Source organism: Marmota flaviventris, chromosome 1 (assembly GCF_047511675.1).
Source record: "Marmota flaviventris isolate mMarFla1 chromosome 1, mMarFla1.hap1, whole genome shotgun sequence".
NCBI lineage: Eukaryota > Metazoa > Chordata > Mammalia > Rodentia > Sciuridae > Marmota > Marmota flaviventris.
The window spans coordinates 84,801,711-84,823,214 of NC_092498.1; positions in this window are offsets into that span (position 1 = coordinate 84,801,711).

Here is a 21,504-nt window from a genome sequence, read left to right on the forward strand (position 1 = left end):
CCAAATTCTTCACCCACACCCGGAAACTAATGACTTCCAGAGGGAACCACGGTAAAGAACACTTTAGAACACTGGTCACTCTGTCAAGGATCATGTCAAGAAGAGAAGGTCACCAATTCGAAATATTTCAGAGGTGAAAGGTCATTCTTATAAATACCATGTCCTCCACATTTAGCATACCATGGTGCATATTTTTTGTCACAATTTGGGGGCCAGCAGGCATCACCTAAGCAGACCCAGTCTAAATGAAATTCTTCAACCTCCTCCAGCCACATATCACTCTTACATCTTGGATGATACTTTCTTCTGGGAGTGGACCTGGTCAATATTTTTGCCTTTGAAATGGATGAAATCATCAGTTTACAAAGTATAGTCTGGGGACCACTGGGGATTCCTGAGGCCCTTCCTCCAGTGGATTCATGAAGTTAAAACTATCTTCATAACAACAGTGACAAGTTATTTGCCCCTTTGTCCCATTCTCTTGTGATTTATTGTGTCATTTTCTAGAGGCTCCACAACATGAAGATTTCATTACCCGGATGGCTAATGCAATGGGTATTCTTGTATTTTGAAAATTTCTCAGTTTTATTGTCTAAAATGGTTAATATTCATAGGCATAGCCCAGATAAACATAAGCCATCTGGAATCATCAATAATTTCTTAAGAAAGTAAAAGGATCCTAAGACCAGAGAGTTTAAGAAGTGTTAAACTAAATGAAATAGGCATTATCATCTTTTACATTTTTCAAAGATGGTTCTACCCTCTTCTTTTACAGAATTCTTTCTCTTAGTCCCAGTAACTACTCTGTTATCTCTAAAGAGACTGCCATATCAGCAACCCATGAGCAGATTATTGCAGGATTTAGGTGAAAAGTGGAGAGTCATCTTGTATGTAAAGAAAATATCATGACATCTAATTTAATTTATGTCTTATTTTGTGCAAGTTATGATATAAGCAATGTATTTACTTAGTAACACAGGCATCAGTTATAAGTATATAAAAATGCACATCTATTGGGAGTAAAACCCCCAAATTTTTGCTGATGAAATGGGCAGTAAAAAAAAGGCAGAACTGCTAATTGAACCCACTCTATTAGGCTTTCTAGTTTTTGGGTTTTGTTTGTTGTTTTTGCTTTTAGAGGAGTACTGGGTATTGAACCCAGAGATGCTGACCCACTGAGCTTAATTCCCAGTCGCTTTTTAAAATTATTTTTAGACAGGGTCTCACTAAGTCATTGAGGTTGATCTCAAACTTGCAATCATCCTGCCTCAGCCCCTGGAATTGCTGGGATTACAGGTGTGCACCACCACACCCAGCAGGCCATTTTGTTTTAATAAAGGATCCATTTGGTCATCCTCATGATCCCTTCCTTGGTTGCTGAGCAGCTGCCTAGGAGTTCATTAGAAAATTAGAATATGCTATTAGTAGGTCAAGCTGTCAGGGAACTGAAAAGTAACCAACTCAAACCTTTTATTTTACAGAAGAATCAAGGCCCATTGATTGTCTCTGCCAGATTGGTCAGTTTAGTGAAGGGATTGTAGCAGTTTTGAGACTGTGATTCTGAGTTTGCATCATAGTGGGTAGAGCCTTGGAAAATGCAGAATTCTGGGCTGAGGATATAGACAGTTTGAATCACAATCCCCTGGCCTATTATTTCCAACAAGCTTCCTTGGTGATTCCTAAGCATTCAGAGGTTTGAAAACCCTGGGGATTTGGAAGATGGAGACTTGGCAAAGGCTCAGGTTTCTCTCCTTCACACACAGTGTCTTGGCTTTTAGAGCAGGAACTATGGTGTTCAGTACCAAGACAATGCCCTCAGGGCTTTCCAGATGTGCAGTGTTGTTGGACCCATTACAAATGGCTGTGGATAGTGATTTTGCTAATTCTAGGACCACTTTCTAAAGGCTTGTTTTTTATCTCTTCCTTTGATGTCAAACTATTTGCCATCCTTAGGGCCTGCAGTGTGATCACTACAAATCTCTTTCCTCTTTCCTTGTCCCCCTCCAATTTTCTGCTTTTAATTCACTGTGGGGCAAGAGACTAAATAAATGGGCCTGTTAGGAGTATGTGTTAATTAAGAGTCAATTAGACCTAGTTAAAGTGCATTGCTTTGTGACTGGTGCTTCCGCTGTTTGAGCCTCTTTTGCTTCCTTCCTGCTTTGCAAGCTGAATTCCAGAAGTCTGAGGTTGAGGGAATGTCTGACCTCTGGTTAAGTGGGGCACAAGGATATTTACTTTCTTGTCACATTTCATGGCTGTCAAAGCTCAGAGGGTCTGGTCAGCCCCCAGAGGAGCTGCTGTACTTAATGATTCAGGACAACCTGGGTCTGACCTGGTCCTCTTCCATTTCTCCAGGCTTAGAGTGATTTGCAGGAAGAACGGGAAAAGGGGACAGGGTCCAGGAAGCAGGAAGAAGGGTGCACTCCCCAAGATGAACCAGGGTATAGGAATTGGCTCCTCTCAGAGATGCACCAATTTCTAGTTGCAGAAGGGTCTAGCTCTGTCCCTTTCAAATAGCTGTTGGGGAGTCTCAGCCATGATATCCACAAGGGTACATTTGACTAGCAATGGACAGCTAAGCGATGGGTATGGGAGTGGGCATCTCTTACCTAGAAGCCATAATATACTTAACACTGAAGTTGTAAAGTATTGCTATTAAAATTTTAAAAAAAGTCAGTATATAATAATATCCTTTGAGCTTAAGCTTTGTCTATGATGTGATTGTTAAATGATGTTGGGTGAGTAATCATGTAGATCATAAAATTTTAATCTTCATCTTGTATTAGGAAATGAAACTAAATTGTCCTCACAATGCCCCAGGATACTTCACCCTTTCTTCATCTTGTCTAAACATACAATCTTTTGATAGAGGCAGCTCTTCTGTCTTTCCAAATTTATAAAATGACAAAAGTAAAGCAAACAGGAACCCAAAACCAATGTTATTTTATTTCATGGGGTGTTGTACTGCATGTGAGCTAATGCTATTCCCGGGGTCGGGCGGGGGGGCGGACGGGACAATGTTCTTTGCTAACATCTAGGACAGGACATGCATGATTAAGGGTGAAGTGTGTTTAAAAAAAAAAAAAGGAATTTTAAGAAGCAAAAGCAAAAGGGATTTGTTCATAGCAAGAGATCATACTGATCCATTTTCAATGCTTAATTACAAATCTGCTCCAACTAATTTCCTTATTGGGCCCACAGCTGCTATTCTTTTGTCACCAGTTTATTTTTCTTTGAAAATCTGAAAGGCATCAAGACTCGCCCTGAAAGTCATCAGAAGCAGAACCGGGGTCCCAGATGCCTCATTACTGGTCTCATTTGCGGGCCTGTTTGGTTGTTTATGTCTTGCATTCAAATCATTTATTTTGTTCAAACCCTCTTTTGCTTTGAAAATGATTTTAGAACACTGGACTGCTTTTATCACTGAACCCTTTGCCTCCCTGGGTAGCAGGAACATCCTGATTTAATCAACATCTCAATTTCCCAGTCATCTCTGGGCAGGCCTTGTTTAGTAAATATCAAAAAGTTTAGAGCTCCAAAGTCTTTTTTACAATGACTTTTTTTTTAGAAAGTGAAAAATGCTGCTCATATGAAATCATAGTGATTGTAAAAGATTTTCATCTGTAAGTCCCAATGTCATATGGAAAAGTTTGGAACTCACAAAGGCTTTGCTTTCTCAGCCAAGAAGATTGGCTGCTAGAACCAGTCAAAGTACTTGGTGGGCAGGGTTACTAGGCTATTTGAAAAATTAGTTCTACTACCAGCAGCATGGCAGAAATCTGAAATGCTTGTTCCCAGGGGCCAACGACACCTAGTTCCAATACTGGCTTAGTCAAGTTACCTTAACTTCCTGAGGCTCAATGCTCCAAAATATAAAAGAGAAATAAGTGGTATCTGACTTCTAGAATTAAAATGAAAATTACATTAGCTAATGCTTGGAAAACTCTGGACAAGAAAGCCAGGCATGCAGTCAACTCAAGGAATGAGCTTTTTATGACTATTATTTGGAAGAAACAAAGTTAGTTGTTGAACTGAATACTTATATTTCTTTTCTGGTTAATAACAGTATTGTGGGAAACAATGTAAGCTGATTGCAAGTGAAAACTGTCATATTAACTGCCACAGGTAGGGTGGCCATATAATTCGTGGTCCAAACCAAGGCACTTTGAGAATGAAAATATGTACTGTCAATAGTTATTCCAGAAACGTTGGATAACTTTAGATACTGTCTGGTTCAATGCTCCAGTTTTACAAGGGAAGAAAATGAAGTCCAACACAGGGAAGTAACTTCCCAAAGGTCACACAGCTAATAACTTCAAACCAAGGTCTGGAATTCCAGTCTTTTTATAATAGCTCCCGGCAATTCCACAGCATGGTTCTGTTTCTGAATATCTTTAGCAAGGCTGGGAACTATTCTCCTCACCTCACCTTCTAAAAGGGTCCCAAGTCATCCTACTCTCCTTTGTTGACTTCACTTTACACCAGAACAGATGGCCGTTTGTACAAAACAATCTTCCAGAAAGGCAGCTTGTCATTTTTCTAACCTAAATCCTTCATGCTGTTGTTTGAAGCCTTTTTTTTTTTTTAATTCGCTCATGCGTTGAGAGAGTAAAACAGTAACTGCTACCTCCCTTCTATAAAGGGAAATTCTTAGGTCACTTTAATTATTCCTTTTCAGTTTTCTTATAGAATCAGTAAGTTACCTGAGTTCCTAACCAAGATGCCTTTTCAAGCAATTTTCCAAAAACATTCTACTTTGTGTCCAAGGCACCTGGGAATTGCTCACATGAATATGTATTTTTAATCCCCTTTAAGTATATAAGATACAGAATTGTCATGAAGATCTCAGAAGCCCTCATTTCAGGTGACTTCCTAGCATTAGTTAGACCAGGCAAATATTCCATGTTCAGTCTAGACTTTAAAAAGCCAAGGGAGCCAGAGGATCAGAAGTCACATGTGTCAGGCTCTTAGGTACAGGCCTGCTTCTCTCTTTAATGAAGACCACATTTTATAACAATGCTCTCATGCAAATGCAAATTTATGTAGATCATTTATTTAGACTCGTGCTTTTGAACATCAATCTCATTGTGCTGCCCTCCTCTCTTTTTTGCCTTGAAGGAGAGATAACATGGTTATTCCTGTCATATCTCTCTGGGTTTTATGGTCTAGAGTGCCCATAAAGATGACAGGCGGCACATTTCCCAGGCAGCAGCTTTTGTTCCTCAGGCAGTTTTGTGTAGAGGTAGAGGAGGCAGCAAAGCCCCATGCTGCCAGATAGGTCACCTGCTTTCCTCCAGGTGCAGAGTTCAGTGACCAGTGAGGCACCCAGCCAGGGAGCATGAAACTCCTGAGCCTCCTCAGGGACTCTGGGTGGACACCTTGGAGGTTAGCCCCGCACCCATCCTCTTCTCCATATGTTGGTTATGCATATAGATTTACCTCTAAGTTTTAAAATATGAAAGGATCTTTCCACATCTCTGAATGAAAGTCTATTTTTGGAAGAAAGGTCTGTGACATGAAATAGCAAACTATTTAGTCAGCACCTGTTAGAAATGAGTGAGAATTCAAAGCCACATATGCAGAGGAGATGCCAGCTTCATGATGCTATTTGAGGAGGTGATACGAGTCATGATTAAGAGCACAGATTGATGTCAGGTAGACTTTTGAGTTCAAATTGTCTCTATCGTCATGTGACCTTGAGAAAGTTACTTGACCTCTCTGCCTCAGTTTCTTCATCTGCAAATTAGGAATAATTTGAGTATCTACCTGATAGGATTACTGTGAAGATGGAATGTCATGCACACAGATTTATCTCTATGGGTTAGAAAATGGGGGGGGGGGAATCTTTTCACATCCATATGTAAGCCACTTAGCATAGTGATGGGCATATTGGAAGAACAAAAGAAAATTTAGCAATGATTTCATTTTTCATATAGTACAGTGAAAAAAGTATACGCTATGTCCATCTACATATATATTTGTCACACATATAATGCACATACAGTATATGTCTACACTCATATATGTCATATATGTATAATATACAATTTTTAAATAAAACACAAAGATAAGGTAGCCAAGAAATTCAGGCTGTGCATTAAGCCTGCAGATTAAGTTTGCAGATAGTAGGACAAGGACAATGATTTGGGGACACAACAGAAGACAAAGACAAAGGATGCTATAGACAGGGGACTCCACCTGGCTACACAAGAGCAAAAGGGCAAAAAGAGGGGAGAATATAATAAAAATATCAATCAGGATCACATCCACTCCAGGCCAGGCTTGCCTTTGGTTTAATATAGTAACTGTATTTCTACAGCAAGATCTTATAGCACATCTGATAAAAGATGACCTGAGGAGTCATCGTTGACCTCAGCCTCTAGAGCCAAGGAGGAAAGGAGTCTTCACCCAGGGCTGCCAGGTGACCCTCCATAGTGATGTGAAGAATCAGGAAGTATTGATCCGGAGCATCTGACATTCGCATGGCCCCCTCCACCCTCAGCCCCAGAGAAACTGAGCTCTGTGTGTTTATAAAAACCCCAGGGCCTCAATGCATCTGGTTTCCAACTAAGGAGCTGGAAAGCAGAGACAGGCCTCGGTCTGTACTCCATCGACAGCTAGCAGAGGCAGGCAGGCTCAAGTTTCATGGCCGGGCACTGAGGCCCTCCAGGTACATTCCAACTGGTCCATTTCATGTGAAATCTTCCAGCTTGACCAAGAGTCACTGACCTCGAGAGCAGCCATTTAACCTCCATTACTTGGTTTATATTGGTAATATTTACATTGGGAACTTGATTAAAGCTGACCTTTGGAGAAAATGGAATCCAATATGTATTTGAAAACCTCCGCCTTCTCCAGCCAGTGTCAGGCGTCATCTGTTTCACTTCTCCCCTAATTGGCCAACTGGCGTCCGCTTTGCCTGCATGCACCTCTCTCCCAGAATTTCTGTAATACTTTCCATTTCCTTTGTCACCCACCAGCATTTTTGAAAACCAACCAGGTTAGAAGATGCTGTTTGAAGACAGAGTTAAAAGACAGGTTAGGAGATGCTGGATGCAGACAGAGTTAGTCTGTCTTAAATAGATCCCATTTAACAGAAGGTGTACAAAAAGCCCCAAATGATCCCCTGTCCTTTCTGCTACAAGGAACTTTTCCCAGTGTGCTGTGATTCAGATATTTCAACTCCTACCTTCACAAGGACAACTGAGCCCCCTGGGAAAGAAGCCAGTGGCTATGGGGCTCCTCTTCCTACATGAAAATTTTATCTGTATTGCTTTTCAGATCAATATGTCTGTAAAATTGAAGGGGAGGCTACTTGATACGTTTGTTTGCTGACATGTCCAGAAATCGCTCCTTCCCTCAACTGACTCAGTTCAGCAAGTATTTGTCAATTACCTCTTTAAAATGCCGGACAACCTGAAAACCAATAGGCCTGCATGGAACTTTTCATCTAAGGATGTATGTGTGTGTGTGTGTGTGTGTGTGTGTGTGTGTGTGTGGTGGAGGCATGGGTAGGGTTCCTATGGATACACACAAAAGTTCCATAACAGTATGAGACTCTGATGATAAAAAGTCTAGTGGCTTGTCCATCAGGATCTGCCACCTCCATCTGCCACAAGCTAGCTTAAGTGTCCTTAGTATGTTACATAACCTCCTGGACTTCCAGGACCTCCCCAGGCAAGTGGAAGCCCTGGCCTAGAAAATAAATTAGGTAAATTTCAACTTGACAATATAACGACTCCAGCAAGAGGAACAACCACCCAAGGACTGTCTGTTGCAAGACTAAATGTGATGACATTGCAAGGGCATGGTTGATTCAGATGTAGAGAACAGAGCCACTAAGAAGTGGTCATAACCCAAAGCCAAGGGCAACTTGGGAACCCTGGTCCTATAGCCTTGGGTTAATGACTCCTACTGAAACTGTGTGGTCTGAGGCACAGATGGTGCAATATCTCCCACAGGATGGTCTTGCTTTTGCAAAGATCAGGGCAAATATTTCAGTGTTGGAGTGTTTTTCCACATCTCCAGCATGCAATTTATGTCCTTATCATAATGCTGTGAGCTGGGATTATTGTTCCCATCTTCCAGATGAAGCTGGAGGCAGAGAGGGTTAATTTCCTCTGATCACATAGAGGATGGAGCCAGGATGTTAGCTCAGCTTTGTCCACTTGAAAACCCATGCTCATTCACTTAAGCCAGGTACAGGTCCTGGCCCCCAGAGTTCCCAAAGCAGCCACCCAAATTGACCCTAGTTTGCTACGTTAAGAGATGAGCAAGGGGCTTCTGCTGTCAGCCTCATTCACATTGAATACCACCCACTGAGGAAAACAAAATCAAACTCCCCCTTCAGCAGGCACAGCTCTGCTTTGCATCCCTGAGGAAGCTGAGAGCCCAGGGACAGACTGTGTGTCCTGGGTCCAAGACAGTGCTCCCACAGGGGTGGGATTCAGGCACTGGGCCACTCCTCCACACAACGAAAAAGAAGATCAAACCTTGGGAAATAGCATGATACATTTAAAGTTCTTTTAGGAAAATAATGTTCTTTTTTTTTTTTCTCTATTTCTAGCCAAAGAATCTCTTTTCCCTTATCTAAACAATCAGAGGATTTGGTTCTCTCAAATCCCAACCTTCTCAGTCTGTGAAGGTTATTATTGGCTTGGTTAAACAAAGTACTTGTTTATAATAGATATAATAGATGACGGAGTCATTTTGAAATTACACAGTTGGTGTAATAAAACGAGTTAAAACCTTATTTAAAAAATGTCACAGTTGGTCAAATGTATTAATGGCATATGGTTTAGTTTTCTCTTTTTTTTTTCCCCCAGAACAATATGTGCATTCTCATTTCACAGGGTGAGGAGAGAATTAATGGAGCAAGATAAACTTTCTGCTGGCTTACTACTAGACAATCTACACTTTCATTAACTGACTCAAGTTTTATTTATCCTTTTCTATGTCTCGTCTCCCCTATCTTGCTTCTCTCTTCCCCATAGCACCCAATTACACAATTCCTAAAATTCTGGGTAATGCAAGAGATAAATATTATATCATATAGAGCATGTTTTAGAAGGAAAAGTTAATGCAGAAATTACACACTACATAAACAAAATGCCCGCAACTGGCAGGCGTAATTATTTTCTCTCCTGTTGATATTACCAACTATAATAATAAAGTAAAAAATGTGCCCCAAAACATAATATTTCAGCTGTATGTAGTCATCATACCAGCAAAGAATATAATTGCATTATTTGTCTCCTCTGAAATCTCTCACTCATAGCTGTACCTTTTCTTAGATTTCCCATTAGATGATTATTTGTTTTTTTCCAATAGTAATGCAATCACAGAGGTTTGGAAATCCGGACTTGCCTACCTAGCTGTCTCTGGTCAAGCGGGTCATCTCAGAACTGCGCCTGGACTTTGCCTGGAGCTCGAGATGCCATCTCTAATCTACAGCCCTGCCATGAATTTGTTTTTTGTCATAAATGAAGCATGAGGCTGTGCCTTAATTTTCCTCACTGCCCTCTGTCAAGTAATAACCATAAATATTGTCCTGAATCATTAAGTCACAACCTGAAATGTGATCCTGCCCAGCTCCCAATCAGACGGCCATCTGGAAGATGAAAGAAGTCTATTTGGGTTTCGGAATGATCCAGACTCTAATTTGTAGTAACAGTCTTAACAGGCTGTTTCAGAGACATTAACCAGCAACTTGTCTCAGGTTCTCAAGGAAGGTACATTGTCCGCAGTTGGAGGCATTTGCTTCAAGCAGAACTGTGAACTGTAACTGCTGGAAAACTAGCAGACTCTCTGGCTTTCAATCAAATGCCACATTCTTTCATGGACACTAGATTTCTACCCAAGGGCAAAAATATATGCACAGAGCAAATGCATGCATAATATATCTCCAAATATTCCCTATGTCATAGGGAAAGCAAACATTTCAAGGGAGGAAAACAAATTGCAGCTTCTACAAGCAAACAACAATGTAACATGATAGATACATAATTTTTCCTATCACCCTGAGGTTACTTTTGCAGAGAAAATAAATTGTACTCTTATTTGGCTGTAGAAATAATTTTGTAAACACAAAAAGAAAGATATTATCTAAAGTCTGGAAGTATGCTTAAACATGAGTACACTTCTGATTAAAGGGACTACTAGCCAAGCAATTGTTTTAAATATCTAAACTTCTTGATCAACAGAGGAACAAATGATCTCAACAGGAGCTGCCTTTCCATGTATACTCGACCAGATTGGAAAGCCAGTTAGAGGAATCAACACTGGAAGACGATGTTTCTTTCTCAAGCTATACTTTATACCTAGCATTAGTCTTTCTAAATCTAGCATGTTGACTTTAACTTCTAAGCATTGCAAATGTACTTAAAAATAAAATGAAGGTATTTATTTCTAAATAAATGTTTTTTAGGTAGTGGGAACATGTTAGGATAGAAAACTTCATTCCAACTTGTAGAAACCTTCACCATTTGCTTCAAAAATGTGATTCAAAACCACTCACTTTCAGTAAGTAAAAAGATTTATTAATTATTTATACAGATAAATGGCATGAAAAAATAGATTAAAAGAAATGTAAATGTATTTTCTGGCCTTATTTGATCCTGATATGAACAAATCCATGTAAAAAAAATTCATGATATGGAATCATCATTGGAATCTGAACAGGAGTTAGGTATTAACTCATATTAAGGAATTCTTGTTATATGTGATGGCTTTGTGACAATGTTTTGTTTTTGTTTTTTATGGTACTGGGGATTAAATCCAGGGATGCAATACCATACGCTACATGCCCAGCTCTTTTTTCTTAGTGAGACCCTGCCTCAAAATAAAAACTAAGTTGCTGAGGCTGCCTCAGTCTTCCAAGCAGGTAGAATTACGGGTGTGTGCCACCATGCCTGGAGGGACAATGTTTTCTTAATTATCTTTTAGAGATAAATTCTTAAACATATTCATGAGTGGACTGACATGGTGCCTAAGGTTTGCTTTAAATTCCCACAGAAAAATAGTAGGTGGTAGATATAGTAGAAGAAATAAGTAGATGAAATAAGTGATATTTTAGGTAGATGAAACAAGATTGTCAAAATATTAAAAATTATTGAAGAGGAGTGGTAGATATATATGGAACATTACCCTTTCTTTCTACTTTTATTAATGTTTGAAATTTTCCATTAAAAAAAGACTTTCAAGGGCTGGGATTGCGGCTCAGCGGGAGCGCTCGCTTAGCACGGGCCGGACCGGGGTTCGGTCCTCAGCACGACATTAAAAAAATAAAATAAAGGCATTGTGTTGTGTCTATCTACACCTAAAAAAAAAAATATTAAAAAAAAAGACTTTCAAATTTATTAAGAGCCTAAACTAGTAATTTTTCTTGCCCCTTCCCCCCAGCTTCATTTAGGACACCCGAAGACATTTTGGTTGCCACAATTAGCCCAGTGAGATGGTGCTAGCCTCTAGGGATACTGCTAAACATCCTGCAGAGCACCCCCCCTCCCAACAAGGAATCTTCTAGCCCCCAATGTCAATATTGCCCAGACTAAGAAGCCCTGACTTTGCTGGGGAGATGGGCAGTCCTGGTGAAAATCAATACAGGCTGAGACTTCAGCATAATGGACCAGGAGGGAAGAAACGGACCCTGCTGTTTCAAGTCAGGGCTGCCGAAACAAGGTTGGGCAGCTGTCTCCTCTCTGAATAGGGGAACCTGGACATCTACAGCCAAGGGCTGTGTTGTGAGTCCCAGCAGGAGGCTGCTCTTGGTGCTTTGAGAAGCTTATGGTACTTGAGCATTTAGCCCAGGGGAGTTATCAGGAGGACCAGGAAAGCTGCCAATTCCCTGTCAGAGTTCCCAAGTGAGCTCTGGCTAAGGAGCAGTTTGGGTGGTCCAGAATTGGTACCTTCCCAAAACAAGCAGGAGAAGCCTATGTGCCCTGCCCCCTCAAACTCCCACTGTGGCCCTAATGGCCCCAGTGTCTGGCACCCCAGGCCCACTGTGGAGGCTTAGAGAGCTCATTAATGCATGCAGAAAGGAAGCTGTAAGGGGGTAGGGGTTAATGGGAGGTGGGACATGTAGAAGTACAGACTGGGGAGGAGAAAAGTTGGAAACCACCCACTTAGAGGGACTCAGCCAGGCCAAGTATGGGCAGAGGGGAGGATCCTGGATCAGGAGGCCAGACTCAGGGCCATTCTTCAGCTGGCTGTGTATCTTTAGCAAATTAGACATCTTGTAGACTGACTTCAGTACCTCTGAGCAAGGGCTGAGAATCAGCCATACCTAGGTTCAAATCCTGTGCTTGGCACTGTAGCTATTATGCAGCCTTGAGCAGATCACTCTTTGAGCCTCATTCTCCTTGGAATTCTGTTGAAAACATTACCTCCATCTTAGGGTTGCCATGAGAATTTAACAAGCAACTGTTGATGGAATCCTGGGCTCAGAGCCCCATATGTTGTAAGGATTCCCGTAGACGGGGGGGCTTTATTATCACCCCATCTCCATAGGGATAATTTTGTCATAAGGATCCAATGAGATCATCTACACGTGAGAAGTACAAGTCAGGCAGCAAAGCATTAGAGAGAAATGGCCAGGCTTCTATGAGACATGCTGCCTCTGTTCCCTCGTCTTCCTTCCTGGACTCTAGGAGTTGCCCATTGGAAACTCCACAGAGTTGGGGCATCCACTCAGGGTAACCAACTATCTCATGGGAGCGATTATTGGAGTGAATAATTCTATTTTCGGAGAAGTTGCTTTCCACTGGCTGCTGGCTGCCTATGTATAACTAAGAGCAGAGAAGAACTCACATAGGGGTTAGTATTTAGACCATTAGACCCCTCTGAGGGAGCTCTGTCATTCTCGTATTCCTTATCTCCTACCTTCCTTCCACCCTGCCCCCAGCTCATTTTCTTACACAGAGCCTTTCGAGATACATATATGTTGGGTGAGTGATTTAGAAAAATAAATAGCAAATTTCTCGGGCTCCTGGAAAACCAGGCTTAGCATTGTGTATGTAACCTTTCCCTGACCCCAGGCTGCAGTGAGCCCGCCTGTCATGCCTCGCTATCTACCCAGATCTTCTCAGACCTTTTCCAGTCTGGAAACCACAGTGAGACCCTCCAGAGAGAAGTGACCTCCTGGATTGTTGACTCTTCTTGACTTCCTGTGGGGCCCACTCTAGCAGGTTGGCAGATACCACCTCTGAGTTTTATCCTAAGACAGTGAACCCTCACAGAATGGGGCAGGGTGTGGGAATCTGGAAAGAACTGCCATGACAATCTAAAAATGTCTTCTTTTCAGCCTGTTGAAAGTTTGGCTTAGTTTTGGACCAAAGGTCAGCTCAATGTTGAAGTGCCCCTTCCCAGGTCACCCCAAGCTGGGAAGAGGGCTCTTTGGGTCTGTTTTGATATAGTCATTGCCAGTCTCCTGTCATCACCCTGTCCTGCCCCTTTGGAGACTGAGCTGTGAATGTTTTGCTTCTCCTGATGTTAGTTAAGTCCTGTGGTCACTGGCCTGTGATGGCCTACTGCCTGCCATGTCTATCTTTCTGTCCGATCTGCCCAAGCCAGAACCTGTATCTCCACCTTCCCACTTCCTGATTGATCTTTATACCTACAGCAGATTCAGCTGCTGCATGGGTTCTGGGAATGGAGTCCAGTGGAGTTTTTCAGTCTTGTCTTTGTCCTCCCCATAGAGAAAACACTGTCTTCCCTGACACACACACAAAAAAAACTGCCATGTAAAGCTATAAGGAGGGGCAGCCTTGCCTTTATCCAGGCTAAAGATCAGAGGGATGGAATTCAAACCATGGCTGCTCAGCTGATGGGAGATCCCCACGAACATGGCTCAATTCTCTGGGGTCATTTAGAGCCACAGGGGCCAGCTGGGAAGAGATTCAAATCCCTTGTGGTGAACTCTAACACAATTGTACATGTTCTGCTTCATGATTGCGTCCCAAAGACCCGTCCAGCACCTCCCTTCCTGGCTTGCCCACGCCTGCTGGTTCCCCCAAGCCCAGCAGCACCATGGGCCTTGGCGGTCACCAGGGACTAGGCCTAGCATACCGGGCAGAAGCCAGACTCTGGAGCCAGAACCCCATGCACTCTGGCTCTGCAGCTTATTAGTTGTGTGACCTCCAATGAGTTACTCAACCTCCTTTTGCTTCTATTTCCTCATCCCTATGAGGAGGTAACAATGGGACATATGTTATAAGAATCAAGAGTTCTCATCCAAAAAGTGCTTGAATCAGCACCTGGCATACAGTGTTTATAAAATGCAATAAATGTTCAAGAAGCCAATGTCAACTTTCTTATGGAATATGAAAGTAATTACTGGTTAGCTTCTTTAAGTTTTCTAGATGGTGGGATTGAAGCTCACCTAGAATTTAGCGGCAAGAAAACTACCCAAGTTCCTCAGCAGTAGCGTGATACAGCTGAATGCCTTGGTTTACTCCTCTGTACAATGGAAAGCAAATGGAACTTCTACATAGCATTATTTTTCCTCTTATTATTTATTTTCTTATTATTAATCTTATTTTATTATTAATCTTTTTATTATTTCCCTATTATTTATTAGATTATTTAGATAATTCAAGTAAAATTTTTAGAATACTTGGAAAAATTTTAATGTCTTTAGTTATATTTATTAATGTTATTATTGTAACTGAGACAAGATAGGGGAGGATACAATTGTTCTCAGACACCCACCCTCCAGGGGACTACATTTGAAATGTCTGGAGTTGCTTTTGGTTGTCACAACTGGGTGTTGGTTGCTGGTAAATAGTGGAAAGAAGGATGTCACTAAACATACAGTACACAGGACAGCTTCCACTAGCCCTCAACAAAGAATTGTGTTCCCAAAATATCAGTGGTGCCAAGACTGTACACTGGGAGTCTAACTATTATGATTATAGGGCACCATTGACTGCTGTGTAATCACCAGACTGCTGTGTAATCACCCTTAGAGAAGAAATACTCTCAAATAGGCATTTCATTGGTTGCTCAAGAGAAAAGGAATAAATAATAACTAGATTCACTGGACTGTAAAGGAAGCATCTCTTTAGTGTTAAAGAGTGCAGGAAAGGGGAGGCCACAAGAACAGCCTCCAACCACACGGTGCACCAGGAGTAGCTGCCCTGCTGACTCCCCCAGCCATGTGTGCAGGCCTATCTAATGTGGTTTGAGAAGCTTCTACACACAAAACCCTCTCCCTGCTATGTCTCTGCCCCCAAGACAACATACCCTATGACATGGAAAATGTGGAAACATGCAGAGCAGATATGAAGCCAACGCAAAGCCTGGAGCAAAGCTCCGCCAACCTCTGCACCTACAAATGTTGCCCAATTTATAAGAATTTAACCTGTGCAGTTGTGCAAGGAGCTGAGAGCTTAGCTTAGCTTAATGTTCTCCTGTTATTGTTTGAAATTCTTAATTTTCTTAACAAGGGGACCAACATTTTCATTTTGTCCTGGATACTCAAATTGTGCAGCTGCCAAGCAAGAAAAATAAATGCTTGATGTTATAAGTAACTGAGTTTTGGATGGAGATGTGTGTGTGTGTGTGTGTGTGTGTGTGTGTATCCACCTAACACACATACTACACACATATATTTGTGAAATTACCTGTTCACTTATTTATGTACCACTGCCACCCCCAAATAGTACATAAATTCTCTAATAGCAAAATCCTTGTCTATCTGGTGCATCTTTTTAGACCCAGGGCCTGGTACTTCATGGGCTTTCAATAAATACTGATCAAGTGAACCAATGAACAGCTTTTATAACTTCTAAAATCAGGCAAAGTGCGAACTTCATGAACAAGAAGCACTGGTTCTGCCCAAAGAAAGAAGGTTTCCAGAAGAAACTCTTAATTTTGTTCATCTTCCTATCTCATCCTTTTCTGTCTTTTATCTATTTAGAGCAACTCAGTGAAATTAAGAACCTCTTAAGTAGAGGAGAAGAACAAGAACTCCAAGAACAAGTTCATTTGCTCAAAGAGTGAGCAGAGGTGTTCACTGTCCTTCTAGTTTTACTCCTTCTATTTATTTTAATAACACAATGCCCAGCATTTTATCTGGGCCCCAACGACTTGGTTTGAGCCTCCCTTGACTCATTCCAGCCAATAGGAGATGAGCAGAAATAAGTTGTATAATAACCTTTACTGACAGAGTTGCTGTAAGAATGCAACAAACTAAGATTGCACATAAAGGATTTAGAAGAGTGTCTGTGTCATAATAAGCACTCCATAAATGTCAGTCACAGTCACCATTACTATTCGAATCTCCAAGATAATGCCTGTTGCAAAAGGATTAATTAAGTTGCAAAAGGATTAATTAATTAATTAAAGGAAGAGTTCTTCTACTGTCCTCATAGCCATGTGGCATCATTAAAATAAATAAATAAATATCCCGGGGGGCCATGCCAACTCAGATCTGATGGGAGTACTTTGGGATCACCATGAAAGTTTACTCAATGCTGGCATTTCCAAGGACGTTTAGAGATTCGGTGAAGTAACCAGAAGCAAGTGCTATTTTTGAGTAATAACTAGCTCCCTATTTATGAAATTTCTTAGATACAGAGCCACCTTCTACAAAACTGGGGCCAATTATGTGAGAAGGAGCTAGAATAAGCTAAAAGTGTTGTACATTCACCATCCTTTCTGGCATCTTTCTGGCATGGCTGTGGTACAGAGTTCATAGTTACAAGCACATGACCTTCAAGATTTAAATCCTAGGCCTACCCCTTCCAGCTGGGTGACTAAGGGTAAGTAAGCCTCAAGTGTCTAAGTGTAGAATACTGATGCCCACTTTTAACAATTGTGATTCATTTAAGGAGAAGCAAGATGATTAATGAAAAATACTTATGATAGTAGCTGGAATACCTTGGGCTGCCATGATGGCACTATGTGGTATCATCCAAAACTAAGTGGACCCAAGTCACGTCTACCTTGGAAACTTCAACAGAGCCTCCCACTGACAGAACCATTTCTATGGGTCACCCACGGTCAACAGACCCAGGGGACAAGTGATTTCCATTCACCCAGAGAGATTTCAGTTTCCTACTATCCTGGCCAATTTAAGACCTCATTATGGCCTCCTGTCCTTAGTGTTCAGTGTTTTTAAACAGAGCTCCCTAAATAGAACAGATCCAGCCTCCTTTTCACACTGCCCTTCTCCCCAGGACATTCCCATGCATGCTGCTGCATTTTCCAATCTGCAGTCTGGTTCATGGCCTTGGGAATCAAGTCATCCATCAGTTTCTCACCACAGGTGGCTCTCTGGGAAGAGGCCTCACCAAGAGGCCTGAGCAGAGATGTGGGCCCAACATATTTTAAGAAGGGCAGGAAGTTCCCTTTGAGCTGCTCAGGCAATGGGAAAGGTTCATGAGAAAGTGCTTAAATATGGGCAGATTCAAGAGACTCCCCAACTCAGAAGAGGCAGGAACAGAACTCATGAGAAAATAGGACAGGAATTCAGCCCCACCTCTGGCCCCACAGCACTTTCTGATATTAACATCCTTTCCTTCGTTTTTCTCCCAGATAGCAGTAAAAAAGTAGCATGAACCACAAGTCTCATGGAGCCTGGGCTGGACAGAAACAAACTCTCTCAGGGCCCTCTGACAGAGCTCACGTCATGGCCAGCCTGAAAATATCTGGAACACAACACAATTCAGGAAGAAGTCATCTTATCTTCCCCTGGCCTCTGTTATTAAATCAATAAAAGCTCCCCATTTAAAAAATAGATATGCTACTCTCCTGAAAATAACGCTCAGAGTGTTTTCAAAAAATAAGTTAAGAATATTCCTCAATTGCACATAACCCACCATCCAAAGAAAACAGGAGGAATCAGGCTATCGCTTGGACAGAATGTAGTTGTGAGTATGTGGGTCTCAGTGGATCTCTCGCTGTTCTCCTTGTGCAATAATGAAGGCATTAAATTACGAGGTCAGAAGCCCCAATTCACAAAGAAATAATATCAGTTTATTATTTCTAATCTTATTAAGTTAGAAAATAGTCTTGAGATGTAATGTCATCCCAGAATGGCTGAAGTATTGATTATATGAAGTTGCACTCATGGATAATTCAGGGCCTGATTTCATTTAATTTCAGTAATTTTTAAAGCATTCCAGCAAATTTTCTATAAAGCAAATAATCCTAAATTATTCCCATAAATAATGTAGCTATATTGGTCAGATTTACTTAGTATTTACTAGTTACACACTTGGCATTATGAGTTAGAAACAAAGGATTATTTTTAATCCTGTTTTCCAATCCCCAGTGTCTTCCTTGAGGCAAATTAGCCTTTAAACATATATATTGCAATTCCAAAAAATTAAATGTGGACATTGTAATAATCCACTGATGGGATCATTTTCTTGTAATTGTATTATGTTCCAAACTGAAACCTCAGTACTCTGTGATTTGAGATTACACAAGAAAATCCTGTGGCCAGGAACAACAGTGTCAACCTGCTGCACCTGGGCCCATAGACAAAGTTAACAAATCTGCATTTTCTCTGCCTTCTAGCCTCTCTACCTGGAGGAGGTACCAAAAAGGAGCCACAAACCAGTTTCCCCTCACATTTGGGGGCAGTGTCCCCCGCCTCTGGTCAGTGGGAAGCCCAGCTATTAGTGCCCATAACCAAATTCAGCAGTTACAGATACCTGCCAGATGCCAAGAGCCACGCCAGGTCCTCAGGGATACAAGATCAACCAAATCATATTTCTTTCCTTGGAGAAGTTTCCAAAGTGATATATGTCTGAATAATGAGCAGTTCAGGAAAGTGATGTCCAAGGTGGCTAAGAGCCTCTTCTCCCTGAAGAGAGATTGTCAGGTTTAAAAACAACCCTCTACTACTGGCACTACCACATTTAAGGCATTGGTTTCAGTATACTTCTTCCCTTTTACAGAGGCATTTATGCCTTATTCATCAATCAAATGTCCCAGGTGCTGCTGTAGGCATTAGGAATATAGCAAATGATGAGATTCAGATTGAGCCCTTGAGGTCTAGTAGACAGTAGAGACGAGTCAATGCAAATGGTACTGGGTGATACACTAGGGAAGAGTAAATACTTGGACCTACAAGACCAAGAAAGGCTTTGGGTAGAGATGACATCTAAGCTGAGTCTCCAAAAGCAATAACATATTTTTAAAAAGGAGATGGGATTCCAGACAGAGAGGAAGAGCATTTGTTAAGGCCCAGAAGTAAGAGAAAGAGAGAGAGAGACAGAAAGTGATAGAAAACTTCCCTGTGATATTCTGGGAGTACACAATAGGAGAAAAACCCCAAGTCCTGCTCCCAAAAGACTATGCATAAGGCACGATGGAATTGGCATCATGGTTTACTAGCCTGGGGTCAACCTCAGCTCTCTCGGCTCCACTAGTGGGCCCACCTTGGCCTGTGTCTCATAGGTCAAAGAATCCAGCAGTGTCTCTCTCCCCTGTCCTCACTCACTTCCCCCTCAAGGCTGCTCATTAGACTTTTTCTCATCTCTATTCCCAAGATGATGTGAGCAATAGGCAAAGTGCTTCACACAATTAATGAGCCTGGAGTTACCGATCCAAACCTGAGACTCACGCCCTCAAGAATGTTTCCTCTCAGGATATTTATTAGCTCAGAAGACATGTGTGGGCAGAGCATGTTATTTAGTGACCTGTAATGCCTGAATAATGATCACAATAAATCAGACCTCATTATTATGTGCGGGAGAGCTGGACGGCCCAACTGGCTAGGTAATGAGGCCTAATTTAATGCCCTTGTATTATTCTGCACATGTTTTCTGGGAAGTGAGGAGTGGGGTGGGGGGTAGATCTTGTGGATCCAGATGCCCTGGGATGTTCAGCAGTTACACAGGGAGGCTAGTGGCCCAAACATATGGTAGGAGTCAGGGAAAGAGTGTGGTCAGCAATGCTCAGTTCCTCTCAGTGGGTTACAAGGAGGCCTGGTCCTTCACACAGGCTTAAACAGGAAAAGCTGATAGTCAAAGCTAATTATAACAAACAGCAGCACCCTGGGAGCTATTTCTTGGAAGTAAAAGGCAAGTCACATAGGCAGGCAACACCAGCCCGGAGAACTCAGAATCTTCATGCAAAGACATCTAACTGTCCCAGGGCTGACTTCTCAGACAAGTCTATAATTGAGTGCCAAGAGTGTCAGAGCCAAGGAAATGGCTCTTGGTCCGCCTTTCTTTGAATGTGACCAGCCCTCTATTTTTTCTTGCTAGGAGGAGCCTTTTGCCACAGCAATCCATTATTGTGGTTTTTAATTCTTCATGCACAGCCCTTTCATATTGATTACCTAACATCATTAGTTTGGCCCCGTCCCATATAAAAGTCAATAGAGAAATCAATTTTAACCATATGATGTACAAAAATTTGTTCTTAAAGCATCCAGAAACTGAAACCATTTATCTTTTGCACACCAAATCGTAAATCTTTTCCTGCTAGTGGTTTTTTGTTGAGTAGTGGATGTCAAGAAGGAGTCAGCCAGGGGACCTTTGTGCAGGTGGCCTCTCTGATCACCGCAGAGTGATCATCCTTGAAACCTCCAACATTCAATGGCAATTGCAAAGTGTAATATCTGTGTGTGACATCAGGGGCCAGACAGGCTGCAATGTTCCACACTCTAGGGGCTGGATTTCTCTCACTCCCCTCTTCACTGGTTTTTAATCTTTCATTTATATCTGTGGTGTGTGGTTAAACCCAGCAAAGCAAATGCACTTCCACCTATCAAGGAATCATAGAGGGTGGGTTGGCTCCCACATAAGAAACAGTGTTGAGTGCAAATCCTGCCTTACACCTTAGCAAAATAACAGGGTTCTCGTGCATCTTCCCTGGGAAATAGTGTGAACATTTATTTCTACAGAAAAGGGCTTTCTCTATGTTATCTTTGGATTTAAATAGGCCTCTTACATCAGTCTCTCTCCTGAGACTTCTGATAGTCAAACAAGAAGCCTTTCAATAATGCCAAAGGATGATGCAGGATACTTATCCCAAGTACAAGAGAAGACGATTGGGGGAACACTGTGCTTTAAAGCTCTGAAAAGTGAGGAAAAAACACTTGAACTCTTCAAAAAATCCTGTGTTGCAGATCATGCCACTGGAGTTTTATCAGAATAGGGGAGTAGGTGAATCTTGATTAAATGGCACAGTAAGCAGAGTGGGATGGGGTTGGGTGTGTGCTGGGCATGGGTTTTCCCAATTAGAAGCCAGAACAGTGGGAGTGGCCTGAACTCAGGCAGGATAGGTGCAGCAGGATCTGTCTGGGATTCAAAGTGATCACAATAAGGTGAAAACCAATTATGGTCAAAGTCATCCTTGAAAATCATGAGGGATTGTGCCCAGTGAAGCTGAACACAAAGTCAGCCAGCTGGATTCCCTCTAGCATTGAACACAGGACTCTGACTTTACCTGAACTTGTGTTTAGGGACAAGTTGTCATTTAAAATGTGTCTATCAACACTATAATGGCACCTAGTAAACAAAAGGCTGATGCTATGAAGGGACAGAA